Here is a 14,686-nt window from a genome sequence, read left to right as displayed (position 1 = left end):
TTCCCTGTTGCTAGTTCCCAAAGCACAGAAACGAGCTTCAATAGAGTTTTCCCTCATCTTTTCCTTTCTCTACAGGGAAGTCATGCCCATATGTAAACATTTCTTTTTTTAACTTTGCTCTATCATTAGGTTTAGTTACTCTGCAAAATAAATAACTCTCCATGTTAGCCAGAATTCCTCATTATAGCCTGTGCTATTAATAAAACGAATGCTGCCACTTAAATATACTATAAAAACTTCTATACATTAAAAATGTACCTATATGTCATTTGCGTGCCTTCCAATAGTTCCTAAATATCAAGTGACTTTGGACATTTAGTATTAGAAACGCCGCCTTTCATTGAAATAGCAGCATTTCTCACACCATTTTTGTATTTTTAAGAACCTCAGATGCTTTTCCTTTTTTTAATAAAGTGATTTTTCATTTTTAAAGTTTAGCCAAGTCCCTCTCTGGCTGAAATCGACAAGTCCAGAATTGATAGGAAAGTGGCCAGGCTTAATACACTTCATGTGTAATTTGCTACTGCACTTTGTATAACAAATGGAAAACAAATACAGGGACGAGGTAGCTGCGGAAGAGCATCTGTAAAGGCAGGTCTGAAATAAGCCCATCTCCGGAAAGGTTACAAATGACAACATCAACTTATCCAATGCAGGTAAAACCAGGTCTCCTGCCTCTTTGACTTTTCACATTTTCTTACAGACCCAAAACTGCTCCATTTGTTCTTTAACTAAACCTTGCTCCGGTGCAAGGCCCTGAGGGGAAATGCTGCTCTACTCCTACATCACACTTTGCCTTCTGATCTTTGAAAAGGTCCTCCCAATCTAGCCCTTAGGGACACTCTGTCTGCTAGGAGGATTTAGAGGCATCCCAGCATTTATTTAAATCACCACGTCAATTACTGAATTGAAGTTTCTAGTTTCCGTCCATCAAAATGTGGCCAAGCAGAATGGAGGGTGCCCACGCCGGTTCCCTTTGAAGATTACACAGACATGCAACACTAGTGGTAACAGACCATTTTATCATGGAACAGACATCGCTGCACTTACACGGTGCACACATTCGTATTTGTTTTAAATGTCACAGGGGAGGAATCGGTGGCCCAGCAGCACACAGGCACATGCTTGTACGCTGATTTTACACACACCGCCATGTAAAGCAGAGCCTGTGAACAGTCAAGGGCCGATTACATCAGTGTGAGTCAGCAACACCACTACCAAAGTCAGGGGCCGTACCAGCACGGAATTCCTGCGTGTAAGGGGAAGAGCAGACCCACAATATTTTTCTTTATTGCCTTAAAAAACCCTAAAATTAACAGATATCAATTTCAGAACCCAACCATCAAGATTCATTTTCTGATTTGCTGTATGTCTCATCAACAGCCCACAATCACCAGGGTTGGGTTGTGCCACGCAGTGTATTTGGTGGGCCTCATTCTATCCTCAGCACACTGATGTGAGTCTGTTCGTTGCACTAGTGTTACTCCGGTGTAGGAGAGTGAACAACCAGCACCATCACACACACAAATGCACAGAGCATAACAAACAGATGCTCTAACACCAGCTAGTAATAGGACCATGGGAAAAGGTACAGCACTTACCGGTGAAGAAATCTTGCAAGGACCTTCTGCTCCAACTAAACGACCTGCAAAAGAACAGAGAGATGTGGTTCTACAGGAAGATCATTCACAGCAAGAAGCATTGGTGGGCGATGGGTCAGAGTGACACTTCTGGGGGACTGGGAATTTATATATGACACTCCTGTTAATACACCCCAGAACGATATTGGCCTTTTTCCCATCTGCATCACATTGATGACTCTTATCCAATTTGGGAAAAAAAGCCAATATCCTCCTGGAGTGTCATATGTAGGATACAGGTAGGTGTTCCATTCGACATAGTACTGCTGGGGCCTCAGCTGCAATACTGCATCCATCTTTGGGCACTACACTAAGAAAAATGGACGATTTGGAGAGACTCAAAGGAGAGCAACTAAAATGATAAAGAAGGTTTAGAAACCCTGACCCATAAGGAAAGGTTGAAAAGATGGGAGAGCTGATAACAGGCTTCCAATATAGGGCTGTTAGAAAGAAAGTGATGATTGATTGGACTCCATGTCTATGCAAGGTAGGACAAGAAGCAATGGGCTCAATTGGCAGCAAGGGAGATTTAGGCTAAATACCAGGGAAAACTTTGGAGCTGGAAGGGTAGTTAAGTTCTGGGCCAGGCTCCCAAGTGAGGTGGTGGTATCCCCGTCATTGGAAAGTTTAAGAACAGGTTGGACAACCACCTGTCAGGGATGGTGGAGGGTTAGTTGGCCTTGCCTCAGTACAGTGAGCTGGATGTGATGACCTCTTGAGGTCCCTTTTGGCCCAACATCTCCAGCCTTCTCTGATTTGGAAATGGGTAGCATAGGTTTGTTTCAGTGATATTCCACCCTTACATGTGGGCACATCCCTCTTCCCCCACAACACCTCTGAACGTGTCATACTGCTAAAGCAGATACCGAACCCGGACGGTGAGTTGCCAGCTTCGCTAAAGCTATCCGCACCACCTCTAACCAAGCTACAGGCTAGGCGTAGAAGAACAGCCATGGCAGCACAATGAGCTAGCTGCCCCGAGTACAGCTATGTTTGAAATCACAAGTCTGCCCCCGGTGGCTAAACTGTCCCATCACTCGTGCCGCTGCAGCTATACTGCTGTTTTTAGCACACTAGTTCAATCAGAGCTATCGCAGATATGGCTACCACTGCCAGACTCTGGGTAACCATAAATTAGATACACACACACACATACACTTCACTCCTCAGACTAATCCTACTCACAAAGGTACGTCTACACAGCACACTTATTTTGAAATAAGCTATTGCAGAAGAAATACTCCAAAATAGCTTATTTCGAAATAGCACATCTACTACAGGGAAGCCTCAAAATTAGTCCAAGGCAGGCTCCCCTAATGTGGATGCGCTACCTTGATTAAGAACCCCAGGAAGCACTGGGGTGTAATTACTTTGAATGGCCTAGGGGAGGAGCTATTCTGAAATAACAGCAGTGCAGCGTCCACACTACAGCTATTCTGAAATAGCTATTTCGGAATAGGAGTTATTCCTCGTGGAAGGAGATTTACAGAAGTCGGAATAAGCTGTCTGTTATTTTGAATTTATTTTGATATACCAGAATTGCTGTGTAGACGCTCGCATTGTTATTTCAGAATAACAGCTGTTATTCCAAAATAATCCCGCTGTGTAGATGCACCCAAAAGCAAATACAGTCATTCAAGATGGCTGGACAGAATGAGCCTGGTCATTTAATTACTAAGTATGTACTCGGAAAAGATGCTAGTGGGTTCTCTTATGATAAGCAACAGATTTGTGCGGAGTTTTACAGAATTTCTATGCATGTCTTACATAATTAAAACTGGTTCAGATCCCAGACACACAGAACGTGCTTAGCTTTAAAAACCAATTGGCGTATTTTTAGCCATGACCTCTCTTTTTGCACACTTTAGCAGACATATCCAAGGAGTTCAGAGAGGGAATTCTTCAGGTAAAGGAGAAGCAGATACAGGACTCTTGAGGGAAGTGTGTGTTCTTATTGGGGCTTTCTTACTGTGTGCTGAGCTTGTGTTTGTGAGTGAGGGTTGCTGTGTATGCTTTTTTGTTTTGTTTTGTTTTTCCCCTGTGTTTGTGAGTGAGAATTTTTTTTTTAAAGATGTAGTGCCCATCTTTAAGAAAGGGAAGAAGGACGATCCAGGGAACTTTAGGCCGGTCAGTCTTTCCTCAGTCCCTCGAAAAATCATGGAGGGAGGGAATCCATTTGAAAGCACTTGGAAGAGAGGAAAGTGATTAGGAATAGTCAGCATGGATTCACAAAGGGCAAGTCGTGCCTGACCAATCTGATTAGCTTCTATGATGAGGTAACTGGCTCTGTGGATATGGGGAAGTCAGTGGATGTGATCTACCTTGACTTTAGCAAGACTTTTGATACGGTCTCCCACAATATTCTTGCCAGCAAGTTAAGGGAATGTGGATTGGATAAATGGACGGTGGATAGATGGATAGAAAGATGGCTAGAAGGCCGGGCCCAGCGGGTAGTGATCAACGGCTTGATGTCAGGATGGTGGTCGGTTTCTAGCGGAGTGCCCCAAGGTTCGGTTCTAGGACCGGTTTTGTTCAATATCTTTATTAATGACCTGGATGAGGGGATGGATTGCACCCTCAGCAAGTTTGTGGATGACACAAAGCTAGGGGGAGAGGTAGATACGCTGGAGGGCAGGGATAGGGTCCAGAGTGACTTAGACAAATTGGAGGATTGGACCACAAGAAATCTGATGAGGTTCAACAAGGGCAAGTGCAGAGTCCTGCACTTGGGATGGAAGAATCCCAAGCATTGGTACAGGCTGGTGACCAACTTGTTAAGTAGCAGGTCTGCAGAAAAGGCCTGGGGGTTACAGTGGATGAGAAGCTGGACATGAGTCAACAGTGTGCCCTTGTAGCCAAAAAGGCTAATGGCATATTAGGTTGCATTAAGAGGAGCACTGCCTGCAGATCCAGAGGTGTCATTATTCCCCTTTATTCGGCATTGGTGAGGCCACTTCTGGAGTATTGTGTCCAGTTCTGGGCCCCACACTATAAAAAGGATGTGGACGCATTGGAGAGGGTCCAGCGGAAGGCAACCAAAATGATTAGGGGGCTGGAGCATATGACTTATGAGGAGAGGCTGAGGGAGTTGAGTCTGTTTGGTCTGCAGAAGCGAAGAGGGAGGGGGGATTTGATAGCAGCCTTCAACTTCCTGAAGGGAGGTTCCAAAGAAGATGGAGAGAGGCTGTTCTCAGTAGTGACAGGTGGCAGAACAAGGAGCAATGGGCTCAAGTTGTGGTAGGAGAGGTCCAGGTTGGATATTAGGAAAAACTATTTCACTAGTAGGGTGGTGAAGCACTGGAATGGGTTACCTAGGGAAGTAGTGGAGTCGCCATCCCTAGAGGTGTTTAAGTCTCGGCTTGACAAAGCCCTGGCCGGGTTGATTTAGTTGGGATTGGTCCTGCCTAGAGCAGGGGGCTGGACTTGATGTCCTTCTGAGGTCTCTTCCAGCTCTATGGTTCTATGATTCTATGAGGACTCTTGGAAAGGGACACCGTCTCCATTTTTTATCCATCGGGATTCTCAGCTGGGGTTTGTAACCTTCCCGGGTCAGAGAGAGGATACAAGCACATTCCATGGACTGTGATCACCTTCCTTTCACTTACGGTTAGGGAACAGGACATCTTTTTCAATTTTACATGCAGTCAAAGGGTGAGCCAATCAGACAGCTGAAACCCTGTCGTTTACCTGCTCTTTTTTGTAGCAGATGGGGTAAAAGGAACTGCTTTATTGTCTACACGTTTACTTCGGACATTCAACACCATGTTGGAATGGCAACAAGTTGGCAGTAGTTAGAATCTATTTTAGTATGTTTTTGTATGTCTATCACTACTTTTCCTAAACTTTATTTAGTAATGTTAACTCCCATAAAATGAATATTAATAAGTAATTACTTAATACAATTATACCCACTCCTAATTACTATTTATATTAATTGAATCAACACTTTTATACTACAAACTAACAAGTTACAGAGATCACAAGGAATTTGACCCTGAAGATATGTTAGGGTATGTCTACACTGTAGAGTTTTTTCAGAAAAATGGCTGTTTTTCTGAAAAAATTTCATTTACGTCTACACTGTAATCACGTTCTTTTGGGAAAAAAATCAAAAGAACAGAGGAGTTTTTCCAACATTGGTAAACCTCTTTCTACAAGGAAGAAGGCTTTTTCTGAAAGAGCTCTTTTGGAAAAAGGTGTGTATGGATGGGGAAGAGGGAATTTTTTCGAAAGAAGAGGAAAGAGGAAAAAGCACAGGTGCCCTGGTGGCCACTCCATCCACAGTAATCACAGCTTAAATGCGAGATAGCGTCCGTTCAGTGTGGACACTATCTTTCGAAAAAGCAGATCGCTTTTTCAATGCGCTTTTTTTGTGTAGATGCTGTCTTTCAGAAGAAGTTTTTTCAGAAGATCTCTTTCAGAAAATCTTCCGAAAGAAGCCTGCAGTCTAGACATAGCCTTATGCAGAGCCAATGAAGATAAGCAAGAGACATAACAAAATAGAGCAACTCCATACTTACCTGGTTTCCTAGGCTACAGAATAGAGAGACAGAGCAGGTTTATATATCAAAAGATAATACTGGTCTTGACCGGACCCTATCTTCCCAAACTACAAAAAACAAAAGGAAAAAGCATGGTTAAGGGTAATGCTGTGGCTAACCCCTGAACCACTAATGCAAAAGGCCATTTTAGACCTATTAATTTTTACACGCCTCAACAGAGTTGGCTAACATCTAATGCAGCACAAGAAAGGCAGCTCAACTTGCTCCTGTGCAGAGTTATGCAGTAGGTGGTGCAGGAGAAATTCTGAACCCTGAAGTCCTGCCACTGCAAGTAAAAAGAGAATGAAAATGATTTGGAAAAGAACCAGTGGGGGAGGGGTGTAGCAGCAACACTGCAGCCTCCAAAGCAGTTCCCTTCTATCCCCCCTGACTTTTTAATATCTCAGAGAAGCATCGCAATGCTCTGAATAAATAAAACAGCATATTTGTCACTTGCAAGCTGGCACTATTTCCAAACGCATCTGTTTTCCGCCGTTAGCAAAAAAATTCAGTCTCTCCAGCGCGGAGAAGTTTAGTTTGTTCTGAAGCTCGGAATAATAATAAAAAAAAAGTGTCACTGTAAGAAAAATCAAACCAGAGGCCCACAGGCTACACTATTGTTTAAGGAACAGCTCCTGCTCCCAGCGTGTGAGACCCACTTCCTGAACAGCCACCCAGTTATGCCATCAGTCCCATGGCAAAACATGGTACCCCCTACCCCCAGGAGTTTCTGGAGCTCACGCCCAGCAGCCCCCACATTCCTCAGAGGGGGATTGTGTCTGTCCTGGCAGGTCCTTCTGGAAAAACATCTCAGGGATGCTGATCAGAGAGCAAACCAGCCCTGCCTTTGGGCACCATGTGGACATACATGTTGTTTGGTCATGTGTGGTGCCACTTAGCTGTGCTGGGAGAAAGAGCCGCCCCATGAGCCGGCTGCCGGCAGGCACAGAGCTGTGTAAGTGGTGACTGCCTTGCTTTTGAGTGATGCACGTTTATGAGTTCAGGGACTTTGCTGCCACTGTTTGAGAAAGTCCTTACAGAGCCAGGTAGACTCCATCGTGGACTCTGCTTTCCTCTGCTCTTCTTCTGGTGCCTTTCCCACATCGGCATTTTCATTCAAGTCTCTTGCTGTTCTTCTAGAACTATGGCTAGCTTGGACAAGGGATGTGATAGTGTAGTCGATTAACTGAGCAACCGATAAACAAAAGCTTATAGGTTAATACTATAGACTACACGCATCCCCCGGCCTCGCCAGTACATTTTTTAGCAAGCTGGCCAACAGCCTTCCCAACCATGAGAAAGGAAAAGCTGCCACCAGCTCACGGCTTTAGACAGCTCTTCTCTTTCCAATCTCCTGAAGGGAGGTTCCGAAGAGGATGGAGAAAGGCTGTTCTCAGTAGTGACGGATGGGAGAACAAGGAGCAATGGGCTCAAGTTGCAGTGGGAGAGGTCTAGGTTGGATATTAGGGAAAACTATTTCACTAGGAGTATGTCTAGACTGTTGGCAGAGGGATGCAGATTATGCAGGTTGACATTGCAAATGAGGCAGGGATTTAAATATCCCATGCCTAATTTGCATAAAAATGGCCACCGTTTTTGCTGATTTAGCACTTTGTTTGCAAAAAGTAGCAGTCTAGAGGGGGATATGTGGAGAAAGAAACCCTTTTTTGACAGATCCTGTAAACCTCTTTGCAGGAGGCATAAGGGATTTGTCGAAAAAGGCTTTATTTCTCGACAGATCCCCCTCTAGACTGCCGTTTTTTGCCGACAAAGTGCTGAGTCGGCAAAACACGGTGGCCATTTTTATGCAAATTAGGCACAGGATATTTAAATCCCTGCCTCATTTGCAATGTCGACCTGCCTAATCTGCATCCTTCTGCCAACAGAGGGATGCAGTCTAGACATACCCTATGAGAGTGGTAAAGTACTGGAATGGGTTACCTAGAGTGGAATCTCCATTCCTGGAGGTTTTTAAGTCTCGGCTTGACAAAGCCCTGACCGGGTTGATTTAGTTGGGATTGTCCTGCCTTGGGCAGGGGGCTGGACTTGATGACCTCCTGAGGTCTCTTCCAGCTCTATGATTCTCTGATTCCCTGTCCCTCAGGACTTTTGCCTGCATCAGTTAACTCTGTCGGGCGTTAAGAGGAATTTAAAGGAGACCGGGAGGAAATGCTCCTTCTCTGGGATCCTGCAAACCTGCCAGGCTTTCCCAAAAGTCCTGCCTGCGGGGCTCGCTGCCAGGGAGAGTGTGCACAGAGGGAGAGCGCCCAGCGCCAGTTCTCCTGCCAGGTGGCAGTGTGATCACATTAGCAAAAGGAAATTGGGTCTCTTCTCACCCCCCCCATCCTTTTGCAAACACTGAGAGCTGTAAGATTTGTTAAGATTGATCTCAGACCAAAACGGAGGAGATAAACTCAATGTAATTAACTCCACTTTCCCTCTCACCAGGCAAGGCGCTTTTAAAAAATTAAAAGAAGAAAAAACAGCTCTTCAGAGCCCTCCTTGTGCTTTCCCCCTAACTGTGAAGGGAAACCGTTCAGACACCAAATGTGGAGCTTCTTCTCCCTTCCTCTCTTCCTCCTGGGCTGCTTTGATTAAACAGACATTACACTTATCGGCTTCCAAAGCAATTTTCAGAATGAGTCTCCAAGAGGCAGGGGATTCATCCGCAGATCTCCCGCTTCCCCCCTTCCCCCGCACTGCCAATCTCCTCCCATATGCTCTCCTGATTTTGAAGATTTGCCCAGCTGATCCAGATGCGTTTCCAGAGAAAGCATTTAGGGGAGCAGCTGCCAATGCTGCTTTTGTTAGCCAGTGATAAGCCCAGATGATTAATAGATTTGGTATTATGGGCAGAGGGAGGTTTTCCCAGAGATATTGCTTCAGGGACAATCTACAAATATGCAGAAAGCCCCAAGGTGTGACCATCTTGAAGGTGCAGCACGAAGATGCCAAGGCAGATGAGAACCTAGGGTCTTGGCCAATGTAGCTCTTCCTCTAGTTCATACAGCACTGCCTAGTTAGGAATGGAAACCCACGCTGTAGGGAAAGTACAGGGTTCGAAGATGCTGCACAATCCACATCCACATGCACGGTGATCTCTACCAAGCGAGTGTGCCGCATGGGGGCCGGACCCTAGAGACCACAAGTACCCGAGAGCTCAGTGGAGTGCTGACGGAAAGCATGGCCTCAGAGAGCCGGGTCCCGGGTCTGACTCCTGAAGTTCTGTGGCTGCTGGAGACCAGGGACTACCGTCACAGCTGGTTTCCTTCCCTGGCTTGCAAACTTGCTGCAGAGGGCACAATGGAGGCTGGATTCCCCCTCATGCTCTGGGAAAGGGTGGCCCATGCCGGTAGGGGGCAGAGCAGAGGACATTTCCACTGCTGATACCTGTTGCAGGGTGGGAGAGGGGCTGTGGGGCTGTCAAGCTGATACCTTCCACCAGCATCAAATTCATTTAATTTTCAGGATGAGCAAATGTTTTAAATCAGGACTCCATAAACACTGGTGGGAGCCATTCCCCTCCTATCAATTTTTCTATCCACACCAAACTCCTTAATTTGATCTCCTTCAGAATGTCAGTAGAAAGCCAGGCCCTTAATTCCAGGGTCAAAACACTGGAAAATATTTCAGCCCTTCTCCCTTTGATGAATCCAGACCAGCATGAGAGGACAGCCACCTGCTAAATCTCACTCGGAGCGAGTTATCAGCCAAATCCAGCCATGGCACCATGGATCTCTGTCGTCTGTCCGCATGCCACAGGCAACATGTACACCTTGTGAGGTAGCTGAGAGAAGTTACGTGCTGTTGAACCTCACTCTCCAGTTGAATGCTGTGTTCCCATTGTATATGAAGTTAGGAGGTTGGGCTCTTTGTGTGTGAGTGTGACTGAAATATGTCGTGAGTCTCTGAAACACCCATAGCTGGTCTTTTGGCGCAACAAAGGAGCAATTCATGCCCACAAGACAAATTCACATTGGACGAGCCAGTCATGGGTTGTGGGCACATCAAAGAGAACTGAGTTACCCAGGTGGTCCCTCTTGAAGAACACAGACAATGGAGAGGGCACAGTTATCCAGATGTGTAGAGTGTTTTGAGATCCTGCCAGAAAGGCTGATCACCTGTCAGCAGGGTGCATAGAACAACTGATCCTCGACTCCATGTTTGAGGCAGTATCTTTCCATGCCAATGGATGGGGGGAGAGGCTATAAACTGGGGGTTATGACATCACATCCTGGCTTCTCTCTTCCCGGTCCTTGAGCTGGGGCGATTGGTCCCAGGCTGAGCAAGGAATTCCATTGTATTAACAACTATGAACCATTTACAGCAGGCATGTCAAACTCAAAGCTACTGAGGGCTGCACAAACGAAAACTGATAGCTTTCAGGGCCACCAAAGAAAAGTCATAATTATTTATTATTACAGATTATGTTTTAGGTATATTTTATAATTTTTCAAGTCTTGTTTTAATATAATACAATAATTTGATGTGTAAAATTGTTATTTGCCCATATAAAATAATTTTTAATTTAAATATAAATTCAAGGTACTTTTTAATTTTTTATATGATACATAACTTGTTTTGTTGAAATAAAAACAAGTATAGACCATGGTCAATCAAATAGAACAGGCTTCTGTGAAAATTTCAGATACTTTCTAAGTTTGAGATTTTGCATAAACATAATATTCATGCAATTGCAAAAAAGGACATATTTATTGATATAAAAGTAATATACATTTTGTGGATAAGGGAGAAGCGATGGATGTCATATACCTAGACTTTAGTAAGGCATTTGATTCGGTCTCGCATGATATTCTTATTGATAAACTAGGCAAATATAACTTAGATAGGGCCACGATAAGGTGGGTGCATAATTGGCTGGATAACCGTAGTCAGAGAGTTGTTGTTAACGGTTCTAAATCCTGCTGGAAAGGGATAACAAGTGGAGTTCCTCAAGGGTCTGTTTTGGGACCCGTACTGTTCAATATCTTCATCAATGATGTAGATATTGGGATAGAGAGTACGCTTATTAAGTTTGCAGATGATACCAAACTGGGTGGGGTTGCGACTTCTTTGGAGGATAGGGACATAATTCAAAATGACCTTAGCAAGTTAGAGAAATGGTCAGAGGTAAACAGGATGAGGTTTAATAAAGAGAAAGGCAAAGTGCTCCACTTAGGAAGGAACAATCAGTTCCATACATACAAGATGGGAAGCGACTGTCTAGGAAGGAGCATGGCGAAAAGGGATCTAGGGGTCATAGTGGACCACAAGTTGAATATGAGTCAACAGTGTGATGCTGTTGCAAAAAAAGCAAATATGATTCTAGGTTGTATCAACAGGTGTGTTGTAAGCAAAACTCGTGAAGTCATTCTGCCGCTTTACTCTGCACTAGTTAGGCCTCAGCTGGAGTACTGTGTCCAGTTCTGGGCGCCACATTTCAAGAAAGATGTGGAGAAATTGGAAAGGGTACAGAGAAGAGCGACAAGAATGATTAAAGGTCTAGAGAACATGACCTATGAAGCCAGGCTTCATGAACTGGGCTTGTTTAGTTTGGAAAAAAGAAGATTAAGGGGGGACATGATAGGGGTTTTCAAATATCTAAAAGGGTGTCACAAGGAGGAAGGAGAAAATTTGTTCCTCTTGGTTTCTGAGGACAGGACAAGGAGTAATGGGCTTAAAGTGCAGCAGGGGAGGTTTAGATTGGACATTAGGAAAAAATTCCTAACTGTCAGGGTGGTCAAATATTGGAATAAATTGCCAAGGGAGGTGGTGGAATCTCCCTCTCTGGAGATATTTAAGAACAGGTTAGATAGACATCTGTCAGGGATGGTGTAGGTGGAGCTTGGTCCTGCCTTGAGGGCGGGGGGTTGGACTCGATGACCTCTTGAGGTCCCTTCCAGTCCTATTATTCTATGATTCTATGATTCTATGATTTTATTTGGGAATAAATAAATAAAAAACAAACAAAATATCTCCTCCTTTCCCCCAGTGCCAGGCACTCCCATACCCCCGCTCTAACCCAATCCCCCTCTGCTCCCCCAGAACCCCCTCTCCCACTCTAACCCAATACCTCATCCCTCCCCCAGAGTCAGGCACACACCCCCTCTAACCCAATGCTGCCCCCCTCCCTCAGACCCAGGCACCCCCAGCCTAATGCCTCCCCCTCCTCCAGAGCCAGGCACTCCCAGCCCCCCCATACCTAATGCCTGGGTCCTGGAGCCGCCACTGCCACACATTTCTTCCTCAGGCTCAGGAGCGGCAAGTACAATGGCCAGCTACGAGCAGGCACTTGATGCCTGTGCAGAGTGGCCGGGCGGCCGCGAGCACATGCTGGAGCGCTCAGTGCAGCCGGCTCTGATCCGCACTCAGCCATGTGCTCCCAGCGCCCAGCAGGCCGCACCTTATTCTTCTATAAAAATGTAGTGGCAGGCCACAAAAAATTTCAATCGGGCCTCATGCAGCCCACTAGAAGCCTGTTTGACATGCCTGATTTACAGTGTCTAGTGGGATGAGGGAAAACTACTTGATTTAAACACGGTTTAGCTTTTGAATTTAGTCTGAGATTTTTGTATTTCTTACGTAACTATCTCTGACTCTCATGCCTGCCACTTAAAATCTGCCTTTCTCTAGTCACTACACTTGTTTTAATGTTTTATCCTCACCAGTGAGTTTGTCTAAAGGGAGTGTGGATTCTGCTCAGATTACAGAGGCTGGGGCATGTCACTATCCTTTGACAAAGTGGCAAACTCAATAACGAGGTCGCATTGTTCAGGAGATGGTCTTGAGCCACGGAAAATGGTGCATTTCCGGGGTGCCAGGCTGGATCTGGGGGAAATTACTGATGTCTCTCTCTGTGCAGTTCACGAGCGACTTAGAGAGTGTTCCTGCGACTTAGCTGGGTGTGTCTCTGCTTCTTGGTGGCTAAGTGATCGCAGGAGCCGTCGGGGTTTGCTGCTTGTCACTAGCACAGCCATGGGAGAGACAGCCCAGGAGAGTGAAAGGTGTCCATGGATACAGGTGGTGTCCAGGTGATCTGTCATCACCCCCCATTGCAACCTGCCAATTCCACGTGAGCATGCTCCATAACACTGACTGCAAAATCCAGTGTCCAGCCCAGCCGTGGGCCAGGCGCCACATCACATCTAACAGTCAAAGGAAGCTTTTCCAGTGTCCAGCCTTGTTTGCTCTGATAGCCCAGCAATCGCTGTGCTTATGTTTGTTAGCATCTCCCCAAACACGCACACTGATGGCTCCCCACCAGAGACATGGGCAAGCCTGGGTGTCCAGCTGAAAGTTGGGAGTTGGTTGAAAAACAGGGTAAGCGATTTGTCATGGGAACCTGTGCTGCAAGAAACACGTGGCTGTCCATTAACACCGCCTCCTCCAACACCTCCTTAACTCATATAACACTCTATGCAAATCCATGCAAAAGAGCCACAACAACGTGTCGCGGAAACTATAAATATCAGTGAAAAATCTTTCAATAAATACAGGGGAAGGAGGAATTTACAGCACTTTCTTTGGCGATTTCTCCAGGTGCTCCCTATTAAGCCATTGTGTTAGTTTGCATAAGTATTCCTTAGACAATAAAGTGCTCTCTATGCCCGGGTATTGGCTCTGTAATAGGAGCAGAAATGGGCACTGTGTATTCAAATGACTGGCTGTAAAGATGATAGACTAGGACCTTACATCACCGTTCTTCGGGGTAGTTACTTTAAATCAATCACAGTGAGCAACAGGTTCTGGTTGCTTGGTCCCATCACAGCTTGGAGTGCAATTCCATGCCGCAGCGGAGGAGGGTGGAGGATGCCTCCCCCAACCAACAGCAGGAGGGAAGTGAAGGGCAGGGGTACAGGAAATGGCCATACCTGGGCTCAAACACACACAGGTTTAAAGAACAGTCCAAGTTACAATGGAATGCAAGGACTGGCCTGGGATGCAGGAAATCTGCCGCAGACCCCGTGTATGAGCTGGGAAAAGCCAGAGAAAGTCTCTGTCTCTTGATCTCTCCATGTGCAAGCTGTGGCTAATACGTGTCTGTTTAGATTTTACTCCCATACTTCAAGTGAGAAGAATGCCTAACACAACGGGGCCCTGTGATCTCATTTGTACTACTGGAATTATCCTCAGAGCTGAGTGGGGAAGGGCAGTTCTGGCCATGGAGGATTTCAAGAGTCCAACCATTTGGAAAGTCTCAGTGAAAGTGAATGAAGGCCCAGCTCCGACACAGTCTGCACGGTGGGCTGCTGAGGGCCAGGTCGAGTGAGCTGGCAGGAAACGAGGCTGGTTTCTGACCAAACCCTGCCTGGGATTCCATCAGCCCCTTCTCAGAGTCTGTCTCCACAAACCATTGCAATTTGAACACTCTCCGCCAGCCAAAGAGGACTGGTTAGTGGCATCCCAGCTGAGCAATACACGGCTCACCTATCCCCGGAGAATGTTGCTTTGGCGGGGTCATTAGCCCATCCATAGAGAGAGCAAGAGACCACAGAGCCAGCAAGT

General features: G+C 45.8%; 1 protein-coding gene across 4 annotated transcripts in view; it reads right to left on the bottom strand.

Annotated features, from left to right (window-relative positions):
* LINGO1 (leucine rich repeat and Ig domain containing 1) overlaps positions 1-14,686 on the bottom strand; it is a 515,304-nt gene that overhangs the window by 317,251 nt on the left and 183,367 nt on the right. For 3 of the 4 annotated variants that reach the window (XM_089781970.1, XM_089781969.1, XM_006126248.5), the window contains exon 3: positions 1,602-1,645. The exons of the other annotated variant lie outside the window; for it this stretch is intronic. The gene's annotated coding sequence lies outside the window, so the exon portion shown is untranslated. The remainder of the gene's footprint in view (positions 1-1,601; positions 1,646-14,686) is intronic. 4 annotated transcript variants of the gene reach the window in all.

Source organism: Pelodiscus sinensis, chromosome 14, assembly GCF_052426305.1.
Source record: "Pelodiscus sinensis isolate ZL-2025 chromosome 14, ASM5242630v1, whole genome shotgun sequence".
NCBI classification, from domain to species: Eukaryota; Metazoa; Chordata; order Testudines; family Trionychidae; genus Pelodiscus; species Pelodiscus sinensis.
Note: the sequence above shows the minus strand (reverse complement) of the source record. Positions and strands in the feature narration are given on the sequence as shown.